A 15,420-nucleotide genomic window follows, 5' to 3' on the forward strand; every position below is an offset into this window, starting at 1 on the left:
CAAAGGAAACATTGGGTTAAAGACGGTGATTCTCATGTATGTACGGCGTTATCTCAGGTAAGTCTAGTTTTTAATTAGCAGGACCCATGTCCCGGCGTTGCCCTGGGGGATTTTTTTAGTGTTTTTTTTTGTTGTATTTTTAACATTAGATAACGTAAACTGCTAAAAGATGCCGTCATTCAAAACATGGGGTCCCTCTCTTCCCATTTAAAAAATTGGAGGCTTCTTCGTTATAAGAGCGAAATTTGAAAATCGAAATATTGGATTTCAATTTATTGAGATTGTCGAACTGACTTCCTCATCTTGGTTGTTATAGTCACAACGTTTCGGCCGTTTTGCCCTCCGGCCTTCATCATCTCACATGTCTAAAACCCCATTCGGTAACAGCATAATGAGTGTCCCCTTTTCCTTTCCAGACTGACCCCTTGTTATGCGGTGATCCTCATGGTCTATACTTTTATTCTTCCGAATCTGTTTGAGGGGCCATATTGGCAGTCTGACTTCAGCGAGATCTGCCAGAGTCGATGGTGGACAAACTTACTCTACATCAACAACATCTTCAAGCTGGAAGATGGGGTAATTTTCTCTCTTTTTGTTTATCTTTTCTCAGCTTTTTTTTTCGTTAGAACGATCAAATAAAAACAATCAGTGCTTCTACAGTTTATCGCCGAAACTGGAGACGCCATTTTATTTCGAGTACCTGCCGATTAGAATCAGAGGGAGAAATCGGCAGAATTGCCGTTTAGTTGTGCAAATAGCCTCGAAGCCTAGGTACTTGTACAGTTTAATCAAGACATTAAAAAAATGAAAATATCGAGAAAAGTTTACATTGTACGTATCCGTTATGGAATGAAACTTTGTTTATATTTACGTGATTATTAAAAATATGATCCCATAATTAAAGAGATCATGTGGTAACGCGTTGCCGCCAACGTCTACCATTGTTTTATTCAGCCCCGTACATCGAAAAGAGGTAAGTATTCAAAATTTATCTATTTTGATCTATTTTTATGGTTCTGCTGAAATCATGTTCTTTCCGAAAAAGATATAGATTTGTCTCGTTTTGCCCCAAGTAATGGGGTAAGACGGGACAATACAGTTAGCTGAATAAATCATCTGTATTTCTTTTGAAAATAATTTCTCATCTTTTTTTTTTTTGTTGTTGTGGCATTGTTTTCCTATACTTTGAATGTTCAGTTTTCGTTAAATATGTGAGGGGAAATAGTTTTTTTTAGGTATTTTACCCCCCTCCCCCTTACCCATATTTCAATGTTTCGAAAACTAAACAACATTTAGGTCAATACAAATGCAACATTTTATAAAGCTAAAGTGTTTAAATAATTAAAAAGTACATATATATATATATATATATTGAGATTGTCGGACTGACTTCCTCATCTTGGTTGTTATAGTCACAACGTTTCGGCCGTTTTGCCCTCTGGCCCTCATCAGGTGTTTTGTATCGAACTGGGGAACCGTTTGTTAGGAGTCTCGAACCCAACCCTTTATTATTATTACGGGGGTACCGTGTTCGGACTCCAGCTAGGCTCTGGGACATAGTCACTGATTCCCTGTTTTGAATGTTACTTTCCACTGCCTTCGTTCAGGATTGAACTCAGCACCTTTAAGTAATTGTAAACTTTGATACAACGTCTAGGACCACTCGGTCATATGTCACTAGGACAATTCTTAGTTGGTTTTTGTTAATGTTAAACCTATGTTGTTATTCAAGGTTTTCTCTCTCTATTAGAGGCATCCAAAGTACATTCAGCTCTACGCTTGGTTTGCTCAGTAGGTTGTTATGTATTTTAAACGGCTCTCTTTGTGTTTGGAAATCGCCAAAATGAGTGACGTGGAGTCGGCGTCCAAAGTGGGGAGCCGACTTTGGCGCCTAAAAGAAGTGGCGCCAAAGCCGGCAAGAGGGGAGATAGAACTGGGGGGGGGATGGTGAGGTTGGTTGATCCGTCTCGTCTCTGTTGTAAATTTTAAATGATTTTTCTCTCGGCCAACATCTTTTATCATGGTTACTCCTTTAAATTTGTATTTATGTGTGTGATGGGAGGGGTGTCCTACTTAAACCCAATTTTAAAACATTTTTTAAATCATATCAAAAATACAAAAAAGATAACAATATTAATAAAATGTCATTTGTGTCGAGGGATTTGAGATTTTGATCTTGGCTAAAAGGCCAAGAAAAGCTTAAAAAGCTAAGAACAGCATCTATTAACAACAGACCTTTGATCTTAACCAAAAAGGCCAAGCACAAAAGTGTTACGGACAGACAGACGGAGTGACTTATAGAGTCGCTTTCATGCGACTAAAAATCTATTTTTATCGAAATGCTACAAACACAAGGGTTTGCTCTTAGTTAGCAGGTTTTGTTTGTTTGTTTGTTCTTTCAATTCTTTACTAAATATTTTTTTGTTTTGCTATTTTTTTATTTTCAGTGTATGTTTTGGACTTGGTATTTGGCGAATGATATGCAATTTTTTATCATATCTCCCATAATCCTTTGCCAGTTTATTTTGTGAGTACACAATAAAGTTTGTATGAAACTTTTCTTTAAGATGGAGGTCATTTGAAAATAATTCTGATCCTGACAAAGTATATTTTGGAAGAAATAAAAGCGATTTACATTTTTTTCTTCATAATGATATGCTAAAACTATCAACAAGAAAAACTACCTAACCAGAATCAAGTATTTTTTGTATGTCCGGCAAAGGCTTTTTGGAGGAGGACGAGGGGGGGGGGAGGGTTCTCGGATGAGAGTTTTACTATTCTTTAAAACTTTTTATATACCGTGTAGATTGTAATATTTTTTAACACCTCAAACCTGAACCTATATATATATATATATATATATATATATATATATATATATATATATATATATATATATGATTAGTTTTTTTAAAGAAATTCAGCAGAGTGCTCAATTAAAAGGAAAATCCGAAATATAAGAGCGTTTTTATATTTTGTGTACAGAATGTTAGATGAGACAAGTCATTGGTACCGTCGGTTTCAAGCCAAATAGTTAGGACCGTTTAAGATATCCATATCAAACTCTCTTCAGCCAATGCTCGTCTCTGTTTGATATGGATATCTTAAACTCGTAACTATCGGGCTTGAAACCGACGGTACCAATGACTTGTCTCATCTAACAACTTTCTGTACACAATATATATATATGTGTGTGTGTGTGTGTGTGTGTGTGTGTGGCCTTGTAGAGGTACAGGATACTCTCAGGTGTGAGTAGTCTTCTAGCACGATAGAGGGAGCCCATCTTACTTGCAGCAGCCTTCGCAATGTCCTCGATGTATTTGTATTTTCATTTAGTTGTATCATCTCTATAATTATTAATTAATGAAAAATATATAAGGTGTATATAAATATATGTATAAAATTGAAAAAATAATATAATCACACCTCATCCGATATGTATTGTCCAGATATGTACATTTTTTAGATATATTATACATTACCCACGTCGTTCTGGATATTTTCTATTATATATAAAAAGTTTATATATTTGCATATCCGTATGTGTGTGAATGTAATCGCAAGTGCTCGGATGAGCTCCAATCTTTGGTCCCCCTTGCCAAACTTTCACGAAAAACACTCATCTAACTGAAACCAATATCAATATCTCTTTATCTGTGCCTTAACCTAAATGTAGATTCCATGAACAAAGCTTCTTTCTTAGAACTGCACACCTGTGGAACTGTCTTCCGTTTGCCTGCTTTCCAACTGACTACAATACGTCGTCTTCAAGTCCAATGTAAACAAGTTCTTGATGGTTAAGTAATCCAATTTACCAAATTTCCACTATTAACGATTACTACAATATTGTCCCATTGACTACTGTACACTCTTTAACCCTTATCCTTGAGTGGCCTCCAGGCCTTGATAAGTGGTGACTCCTATTGTAATATTTTTGGTATCTAATGGGATATGCTCACTGAAAGTTGGGATATTCTATTGACAAATGCTGCCGATTAGAACTGACGAATCAAATTAATTCACGTTCTGTTACCAACCAATCAGAAACCAGAATTTCTCCATAAAAATTGAATCATTTAGCATACCAACACATAATTTTTTCGTGTCAACATGAGAAGGATCTTTTGTTCTTTTGCTTTTAAAATCATAAAGTCCAGGACTTGTACAGAACAGCTACCCATTGAAAATTTTTCATATCCAGGACTTGTACAGAATAGCTAGCCATCGGAAACTCTTCTGAAATTAAACATGGCTTCCAATTCAAGAAGTAATGTTCTTGTTTTTTCAGTATTGCGTTAATTTTATAAACAATTTTATTTATTTATTTTGTAGGCTTCCATCTTTTGCGTTCCTGACAATCGTCATGATGTTCAGTGCTTACATCGTCTCTAGTGTGATTCTTTGGCAACGATTACCAGACCCAAGCGCACAGTAAGGAGATTTTTTTTTTACTACGATATTATGCCCTTGATTACTGTACACTCAATAACACTTACCCTCGAATGGCCTCCGGGCCTTGATAAGTGGTGACTCCTACATAAAAAAAGAGTAGAAAAATAATTATTAATATAAAAAGAAATTTTTCAAATGGAGCGAAATTACTATATTACGCTTACTAAAAGAAAAAACAACAGATGTAGACAAGGGAGATAATTAAGTTCTGTTGCGTACGTCACGTGACGAAGGTAATTCAAATGTCGGCCAAAATTAATTTTCCACCTTATAGCTTTTCGTTATGCTTTTTTTTTTACTCCTTACAAAGCATATAGTCACTTGGGCGTAAGGGGTTACTATTTGGGGCCATGTCTAGGAAAGATTACCAAGATGTTGGGTTATGTTACATTTTAACTTGTGCATATCAGTACGACCAAGGAAGCAGGTAGCAGGAAGGGAATTCCAAAGTTTAGCTGCTCGAGGGAAGAAATTATTAGAATAGAAAGCTTTCTGGCATTTAGGGACATCAACAGTGAAGGGGTGAGATGTTATTGCTAAGCGGGTTTGTCAGGGATATGTACGTCGATGGGTTACAAGTGAAAAGAGTTCATCAGAACACATTCCTATTTTCTTACCTGCAAATCAATTTATTTTTCTGTTTCCAGTAGCGTGATAAATGATGACATCTACACGAAACCTTGGTGCCGAATTAGTCCTTTTCTCATCGGAATCATCTTGGGATATTTCTTGCAGCAAAAGAGCAGAAAACGCAGTTTCCCAAAGGTTAGTAGCCAGATATCTTTTCTCTCAACATAGGATCTATCTAATGTATATATATATATATATAAAATAAAAATTACAATTAAATTTACCAAAATGATCCAAGATGGTAAAATTAAAGTATATTATAAATATTAAAGAATTAATATTTATAAAATTATCTCAACCAGATGTAAAAGCTCGATAAAACCAAATAGGAGATAGAGCTTATAATAAGAGCAAATAGTTAATTAAACATGTTAAAAAACACTTTTAAAAAGAGTTAAAAACATATTTAATCTGAAAAGGAAATAATAAGTGGATAGTCCTTAATCCGTGAAATTTCGAAGAAATACTTTCCTTCCTATCAGAGGGTAGGAATTAACAAAATGCGGGATCGGATTTTGCATACAAAAGTATTTGATGAAACTGCAAGTAAGTCAAAGATCTTACTTGATAAGTAAAGCAGAAGGAATATGGTGAACAAAAACGGTGATTTCATGTGAATGGATAGTCTGGTGAAAGGTAAAGTATCCAATGACGGTAAAATCCAAAAATGTAAATCCCATCGTCATTGGATACTTTTAATTTTAATTATAAATTATCAATCATCTTACTCAATATTAAAATAGCTCTAGAATATATATGCCTATCGAGCTTATTATATATCTACATTACAACGAGCACTGTTTTCTTTCTTTATATTTTGATTGTATTAATGAATTTACTAATACATTAAAATATACTCTGCTCTTTAGACTCTTGTTCTTATTCCCTAAGTATATATATATATATATGTAATGATTTTCTTTCTTAATTTTTCTCCAGTGCCTCCAATTGTGTGGATGGACTTTTGCGGTCAGCACTTGCCTTTTTCTGTCATACATCAAATACACAATGAATAAGGAAAACCCACTCACCTGGTTAAATAGCCAGTATACAGCCTATGAAGTAGTATCCCACCCACTCTGGGCGATGGCAGTAAGCTGGGTCATAATCATCTGTGCATCAGGCAATGGAGGTAAGTAATGACCAAGAAACAAATAAATCTCACAGATTGATATTTGATTCTGGTTAGCCAGTTTTTATTCATTGTTGTTGCCCACTGTTTTTTGCATCAAAAACTGCTTCCTTCAGTTTCTTTCAAAAAAATACTTATTCCTCAAATGTGTTATCTTAAGACTTCTAAGGTTAATACAAACCCTTGTTCGCTTCTAGGTATCACTATTTAAATCAAAGTAAAATTCAACTAGCAATGAGTATTGAAATCGATATTTTATTCTGCTTAGCCAGTTTGTATTCATTGTTGTTGCACAATGTTCTTTAAAGTTAAAAATAGTACCTCATTCAGTTTCTTTAAAACAATACTTATTCCTCAATTGTTTCTTATCCTAAGATATTTAAGTTTAATACAAATCCTTGTTCCTTTCTAGCTATGAATCTCACAAACTGATATTTGATTTTGCCTAGCCAGCTTTTATTCATTGTCATTGCCTTTGGTGCTATTCTTTTTTTTTATTTTTCTAAGGCACACGCACAAATTGAAATTTATAAATTCATTTGCGTGGGCATTACAGCATCCACCCACACCTCTTGGGTCAAAAAGCCGGAATGTTTGAGAAATGGCCGTAGTTGAAAGCATGTTTCTTCATAAAAAATATGATTTTTTGACCAATCAGGGCTCGATTTAAAAAACTTATTCTTGCAAGCTTCTGGGAGCCTCTAAAAAAATATAAAACAGCAAGAACTTCTCTGGTCAGAGAGAGACAACAGACACCAGCAGAAAGACAAGTCACAAGGCGAACGCTCGCCGAGTGAATTCAGTAGCTGAGATGACAGATTTTCTTGCACGCCAAGGAACATTATTTGACTCTCTCTTTCTCTTACTTCAGCACAACACGTAGTAGGACTCTTTCTTTCACGCTCTCAAGTCTTCACCTTTTTCCTCCCTTCCTTCTTTCATGCAGACAGCCACCTTTGCGCACACTAAAAAAGTAATTTCTTTTCTTTTAACGTAAGTTTATTTTACATTATTTGCTAGTGTATTTCTTTTTATTTATTTGTATCGGGGGACTTATGCAATCGATATTTGATTCTGCCTAGCCAGTTTTTATTCAAATGCAGCTTTAACACAAATCTTTTTTTTTCTTTTAAGGAATGATCAGCCACATCCTTTCCTGGAAGTTCTGGATCATAATGAACCGTTTAACGTATTGTGCTTATCTCCTCCATCCCATTATCATCATGGTTGGTATGAGGATGAGCATGACCCCACTCTACCTATCAAATGCAACGACTGTAAGTTTTCACTTTTTATACATCTTTATCATATTTTTTTTTAAAATTACATTTTCAACCCAAACAAGGCACATTGCCACTTTGATGTAGGGGGCTACTATCAGGGGCAACAACTACTGGGGTACTATGTAGGGATTTGGGCAGCAAGATGTCGGTTCACGTTGCACTCGAACTTCTGCACGCCAGTACAGTTGGGGAAGCAGGGACATGGAATGGAATTCCAAAGTCTTGGATATTTGATTCTGCCTAGCCAGAATGATTTACCAAAACATTAAATCCTTAGTATGTTAAAAATCACTTTTAATTTTTTGTTTTTATTCCACATCTACGCTTTCGTTGGTCATCTCTGTTTTAATTATTCTTTTTTCGATATTTGATTTTTGCCTAACCAGAATAAATTACCAAAACTTTAAATCCTTAAAATCACTTTTATTTTTTTTCCTTTTTATTCCAGATCTATGCTTTCATTGGTCATCTTACGATCTCCTATGGCGTCGCGTTCATTGTGTCGCTCCTGTTTGAAATGCCCATCAGAATGCTCGAAAAGGTTATGTCAAATCGCAAATGAGAATGAAGATAAGCCTGTCAGGGGATTGCTGACTTTCAACATCATTTTCTTTTTCATTTTTTAACTTTTATTTACTCTAAACAAGACACATTGCCACTGAAGCATAAGGGACTACTGTGGTAGGGGCCAGATTTATAGGGGTTTAGAAGCAAGATGTTTGTTCACATTACATTTAAATTCTGTATGTTGGTACTGTTAGGGAAACAGGGAGCTGGAAATGAATTTTACATCATTTCCTACAGTTTATGCCAATGTTATCTGTTTGGTATGTAAAAATGTTCAGGGTCTTTGATATGACAGGGCCGCCAGAGAATATTAATGGTTCCCTTGAAAGACAGAAGAACCATAAATACTTGGCTTTTGTCCTTAAAATTTAATTCAAGCCAGAAATTACTTACACATCATCTGTAGAATATTATTACCCCCCCCCCAATAAAATGGACAAAATGTTTATTATTTACTTTAGCGTAAGAAATCAAGTCATGTCTTTGAGCATTCGTATAGAAAGATAATTTCTCTGACATTTGTTCAATATCAGGTTTTGAGTACTGGGCCTGACACTTGACAAGATCAAATAAAACCCAACTGATAGACACAGACACACACCTGGCCGGAAGAAATAAAACCTGGCTGATTGACACAAATCCATACCTGGCTGGAAGAAATAAAACCTGGCCGATTGACACAGACACACACTTGACTACATTTTTTTTTTACAATTGTTTGTGTTAATTTTACTAATTAAAGATGTCTGTACATTTTTTTGGAAAATAGGCACTAAAAGCAAGTTGACCCGCACCCCATAGAAATAAAAATCTTCTGTTTTCCCCTGATGAATGGCAAAAAAACAACAACATTTATTTTCTTTTCACCATCACGTTTATTATACTTCTCCATTTTTAAAATGACCATCAGTAATTGCCCGTGTATCACTACCATGGCTACAGCGAATACTAAAATAACACTTGTAGGATAAAAACTATCAGGTTGTATTGTTCCGGATGAGGGGTTGATAGAGTAGCGTCCGTTTTCTTGTCACGAGACCATCCTCCTAGATATTATCTCCTCCTTTTTGATTTGGCAATAGGGCTTTTGTTAAGATTGGCACTCCCTTGTTTACAAAGCCATTCGGCGAAAATGAAGTCAGACAAATTTAAAGATTAAAAAAAAAAATAACTGCATAAGCATATTTTGGCACTTCTACACTATCAGAACAAAATTTTTTAGTCGATAAATAGTTTTCAGATAAAAACAATGGTTTCTATTGATTTTTTTTTTGTCAATTTTAATTAATTAGAATGTTAAGTTCCTGAATATTACTGAATTATAAAAAAAACAACTTTAATCGTTTTAGCATGTGAAAAATTGCCGCCATCTTGTTTAAATAGAAATGGAAAATTACCTCCTATTTGAACTCTCCTATGTCTTACGATCATTTTCATCAAATTCTATTTTATTTTCTTTAATAAATAATTTTCTACCGTATCGATTTTCGTAATTTTTGGATATAATCATTTTACAAATACAAGAAATACGTAGATACCATTGTTTTCATGTGAAATTCAATATTACCATTTCCGAAATTTCGTCCCAATAGTGTAGAATTGTCCATATTTTTATTATAAAGATTATAATTTTGTTATAGAAGTATAAATAAAAGATTATTTGGCACTTCTGCACAACAGTGACACTCCCTCCGCATCTTTAATACTAGCCTTTCTTCCTAAAAATCGAACCTTTTGCTCGGTATCATAACAAATTGTTTTTAGCCGTAAAAAAATTTAAAAAAAAACTACTTGGTGAAATTTTTGCGGGGAGATCTTTATTCCATAACGGATACGTAAACTATGACTTTTTATCGATATTTTCATTTTTTTAATATCTTGATTAAACTGTACAAGTACCTGTTGGCCATCCGTACCTTTAAATTTGTCTGACGTCACTTCCGTCAAATGGCTTTGTAAACAAATAAGTGCCAATTTTAACAAAAGCCGGCAATAGTGATAATGTAGTATCAATATTATTGTCATGCCATGTTACTCCCAGGGATTACCAATTTTTTTTTGTAGTGGGAGAGGGAGGTCGTGTTTCTTTTGTTGTCTCAAGACCATCCTTCCAGGCATTATTCCTCCTTTTTTTTGTGGACGTAATAAAATTCCGAACAATAATTACGTTTACTTTCTTTTAAAAAAATGTTTATTATTTATTTTTGTTGTTTTTGTTTTTACAGAAAAAAAAAATCATTCCAATAAATGTCCATTGTTTTTATTTTATTTTTACATGAATAAAAATTTTATGAAAATTGTGTATTTTTTATTTCTATGCTTTATCAAAATTAATTTAGGTAAAACTTTTTGGCAGTCTTGCACTTCCGGCAGACTCGAAAGTAAGTTCGACAACTCTATAAGGGTCACCACATCAGTATTTTACACCGTCAAATCATGTGTTATTTTGTAAAGAAAATTATATTGAACGAATTTGATTAAATAAAGTAAACGAACAAAATATACATTTTTATATATTTACTAGACTACCCGTGACCCGTTGGGTCAGTATGTTATATTAGCTATGGAATTCATGTATTATGACACTTGTGACGTAAAGAAAATGTTTTTTTTTTGACATAACAGAAACATTTCTATGAAAGTATATTAAAATGAAAAAAGAATATAGATAGATTTCTATGAGTCGTTCTGTTTATTATAATTGATTATTTTTGAAAAAAAAATACAGTTACTGAATTATAAGTCGTTGGCCATACTTATCGGTAAATGTGCACTGAACAGATACCATAATACTTATTATAGTTAAATACAAATTTTGATATATCTGCTTTTTTTTTTTACATCGTTCATTTCTGTATTACGTTTAAATAATAATTTCGAAATAATAACATTAATATTTCAGGTCAAAATCTGCAAAAGAAGCGATTTGTGTTTATTTGTTTACGTTGTTATGGGTTAATGTTTATGCGCGCATGCGCAACCGGATGTCGTAAACCGGAACATTGTATCGTTACAAGGTCATTTGAGTTTTATAATTATATAGATAACTGTTTATTTAACAGAAAAAAAGAAACAATTTTCAGAAAGTGTATTACGGTCTTAACAAAGCAAAATAAAAAAAAAACTGTGAAACTTTGTTGTGTGTAAAGTGTAAAACTTGAAAAAAAGTATTTAAAAAAAATATTTAAAAAAATCTTTGAAAACATTAATAATTCATAATATCGTGATAAAACTTTAATAATTCGTAATATCGTGATTTGACGTTTTTACCCTCAAATTACATTTTAAAAAAAATATTAAAATATTTTTTTTAAAACCGTGAAACTTTGCTGTGCGTAATAAAAGAAGATAAAAAATATTTAACATTTTCAAAATATTTTTTATTAAATATTAATCAAATACTTTTCATTATATGTTCTAAAACTATATCGTGATTTGACGGTGTAACATACTGATGCGACCCTTTCTAGAGTTGTCGAACTTGCTTTTGAGTTTGCCAACATTTTTTATTAAATTTTTACGACGTGCCCCAGCGTATTATAAGCACCCCAATCACCCCATGTTAAGAACGGCTTTCGGAATAAACACCCCCTCCCCAACATAGAAAACCGTTCTTAACATGGGGCGGTTGGGGTGTTTATAATATGCTCGGGCACATCGTAAAAATTGACCCTGTTTTTTTATATTATTTTTTTTTAATTTTGTTTTAAACAAAAACAATATCACGTACTTAATTGTCATGTCAAAAATAGTAATATATCCAAAAATGTATTTTGAAATGTAAATAACTGGAGACCATGTTTGAACAGGCGGCATATGGAAGGGGCCAACCCTCAGTTTGTTCAGGTATGCTGAAAACGAATATCGCAAGGAAAATTAGCAGAGACAAATAGTTTCGGAGCTAGTTTTATTAATGCGTGTATTTTGAACTGTAAATCACTGGCGCCCATGTTTGAACAGGTGTCATATGAAAGGGGCCTACCCTCAATTTGTTCAGGTATGGTGAAAACGAATACCGCAAGGAAAATTAGAAGAGACAGACAGACTACTAGTTTTGTAGCTAGTTTTATTAATGCGTATATTTTGAAATGTAAATCACCAAACCAAAATAAAGAGGACAAAATAAAGGCAACCCTAATCAAAAATATGGTTTATTACATCGCCAAAAAAAAAAAAAAGAAGAATCGGGAGCTCCAATAATACGATAATTTCGTGGGGAAGTAAATTGTTTTCTTTTTTCTAACTTGGTTTTAAAAAGTTTTTATTGCTAACATTTATTTTCATGAACTCTAACCACACCTCACAACCCTAATCCGGCCGGTCGGGAAAAAAGTTTTTATTTTTTAAAATTTTGTTGAAACCGACGAAATGAATTTTAATTTAAACTTCGTTTGACGTTGGCACGTGCAGATAACACACATACGCACGTACGCACGCCGACACACACACACACACACACACACACACGCACGCACGCACGCACCCACGCACAGATAAGAATCGCTTGTCACACATTCTCTGCACATGCCGGGGTCAAACAGAAGTTAAATGAATCGATTAAAAATGGCTCCACAAAGTTGTGTCTGAACTTTTTATTCTATGAAACTTAAGATAATTAAAACGAAATAATCGTGACCCGTGGAAATTCCACGGCGAATATTTCGCATTCAATAAGAACAAAACGAAAAAGTAGTGAACAAATAAATATATAAGAAAATGTTGTTTTAACTTATTTTAAAACGTATATTTAACACAAACAAAAGTAGCGCACAATTTTAAGTTAGAACAATAAAGAAGTGTCTGATATTTTACAGACATCTTGTGAGACTCAACAATCGCTCCGAACTCGAAAATTAAGCAAAATACTGGTAGCAACACATCCAATAAATGTCAGCAAACGTTCGAACATGTTTTCTTTTTCACATTAGCGAAACTCTTATTAGAGCAAAAGCGAAAATGAGAAGCAAACACAAATGAAGAAGTCGGTTTTTATCGTTGAGCACAAAAACAAAAAGAGTATCTAATCTAATAGGCCCCGTGCTATAGGTCAATCTCCAAAGTCTGTCCCATCGCCTCAGTGTTGCATCCCTGTTTACAAGTACTTTAATGGGATGTGCTCTGATGAATCCATAGCACTTATACCAGTGCCCGGAAAACTTGTCCCGGAAAAACTCGTCTCCGGAAAAACCGTACCCGGAAAACTCGTACTGTTCAGTTTGTTCAGGTATGCTGAAAACGAATATCGCAAGGAAAATTAGCAGAGAAAAATAGTTTTGGAGCTAGTTTTATCAATGCGTGTATTGTGAAATGTAAATCACTGGCGACCATGTTTGAACTGACGGCATATGAAAGGGGCAAAACCTCAGTTTGTTCAGGTATGCTGAAAACGAATATCGCAAGGAAAATTAGCACAGATAGACAAATAGTTTTCGAGATATTAATGCGTGTATTTTTAAATGTAAATCACTGGCGACCATGTTTGAACAGGCGGCATATGAAAGGGACCAACCCTCAGTTTGTTCAGGTATGCTGAAAACGAATATCGCAAGGAAAATTAGCAGAGACAAATAGTTTTGGAGCTAGTTTTATCAATGCGTGTATTTTGAAATGTAAATAACTGGCGACCATGTTGAACAGGCGGCATATGAAATGGGCAAACCCTCAGTTTGTTCAGGTATGCTGAAAACGAATATCGCAAGGAAAATTAGCAGAGACAAATAGTTTTCGAGCTAGTTGTATTAATGCATGTATTTTGAATTGTAAATTACTGGCGACCATATTTGAACAGGCGGCATATGAAACGGGCCAACCCTATCTTTGTTCACGTATGCTGAAAACGAATATCGCAAGGAAAATTAGCAGAGACAAATAGTTTTGGAGATAGTTTTATTAATGCGTGTATTTTGAAATGCAAATCCCTGGCGACAATGTTTAAACATGCGGCATATGAAAGGGGCAAACCCTCAGTTTGTTCAGGTAGACTGAAAACGAATATCGCAAGGAGAATTAGCAGAGATTAATGCGTGTATTTTGAAATGTAAATCACAGACGACCATGTTTGAACAGGCGGCATATTAAAGGGGCCAGCCCTCAGTTTGTTCAGGTATGCTGAAAACGAATATCGCAAGGAAAATCATCACAGACTGACTATAGAATCACCATCAAAGTATTGAAATATTTTTTATTTTATAAAGGAATCACTACTTATCAAGCCCCAGAGGCCACTCGAGGATAAGGGTTAAAGTGTGTACAGTAGTCAATTGGACAATATCATAGTAATCGTTAGAAGTGTCAATTTGGTAAATTGGATTACTTAAGAGGAACGGCTCATCAAGAACTTATTTACATTGGACTTGAAGCCGACGAAATAAAAATATAAAGTTGAAAGAACTAGCGAAAAATACCATTTTAACGATGCCTTTAAAATCGTAAACTGCCTGTTTACATTTTTTTACATTTAAAAATTGTAAAAAAAAAAGCAAACCTGTAGAATCCTAAAAAGATCTCCCGGGAGCATTTTTGCAACATGAAAAATATACAAACCAAAATAAAGAGAGGAGGAAACCTACTCAAAAATATGGTTTATTACATCGCCTAAAAAAAAAGAAGAATCGGGGCCTCCAATAATACGATAATTTGGTGGAGAAGTAAATTGTTTTCTTTTTTCTAACTTGGTTTTAAAAAGTTTTTATTGCTAACATTTATTTTCATAAACTCTAACCACACCTCACAACCCTAATCCGGCCGGTCGGGAAAAAAGTTTTTATTTTTTTAAATTTTGGTGAAACGCACGCACGCACTCACACATAAGCATATCGCTTGTCAGCAAGCTAAAGAAGAGAGAAAGTGGGGGAAGGAGAGAAAGAATCGTGTTCTCTGCACTGCCGGGGTCAAACAGAAGTTAAATGAAATCGATTAAAAATGGCTCCACAAAGTTGTGTCTGAACTTTTTATTCTATGAAACTTAAGATTAATAAAACGAAATAATCGTGACCCGTGGAAATTCCACGGCGAATATTTCGCATTCAATAAGAACAAAACGAAAAAGTAGTGAACAAATAAATATATAAGAAAATGAATGTTACCAAAGGCAAGATAAGTTACCCTTCTACCTACCTAGATGACATTTTTGTTGTTTTAACTTATTTTAAAACGTTTATTTAACACAAACAAAAGTAGCGCACAGTTTTAAGTTAGAACAATAAAGAAGTGTCTGATATTTTACAGACATCTTGTGAGACTAGATAATCGCTCCAAACTCGAAAATTAAGCAAAATACTGGTAGCAACACATCCAATAAATGTCAGCAAACGTTCGAACATGTTTTCTTTTTCACATTAGCGAAACTCTTATCAG

This window comes from Euprymna scolopes, chromosome 46 (assembly GCF_053919585.1).
Source record: "Euprymna scolopes isolate OS-2025 chromosome 46, ASM5391958v1, whole genome shotgun sequence".
NCBI classification, from domain to species: domain Eukaryota; kingdom Metazoa; phylum Mollusca; class Cephalopoda; order Sepiida; family Sepiolidae; genus Euprymna; species Euprymna scolopes.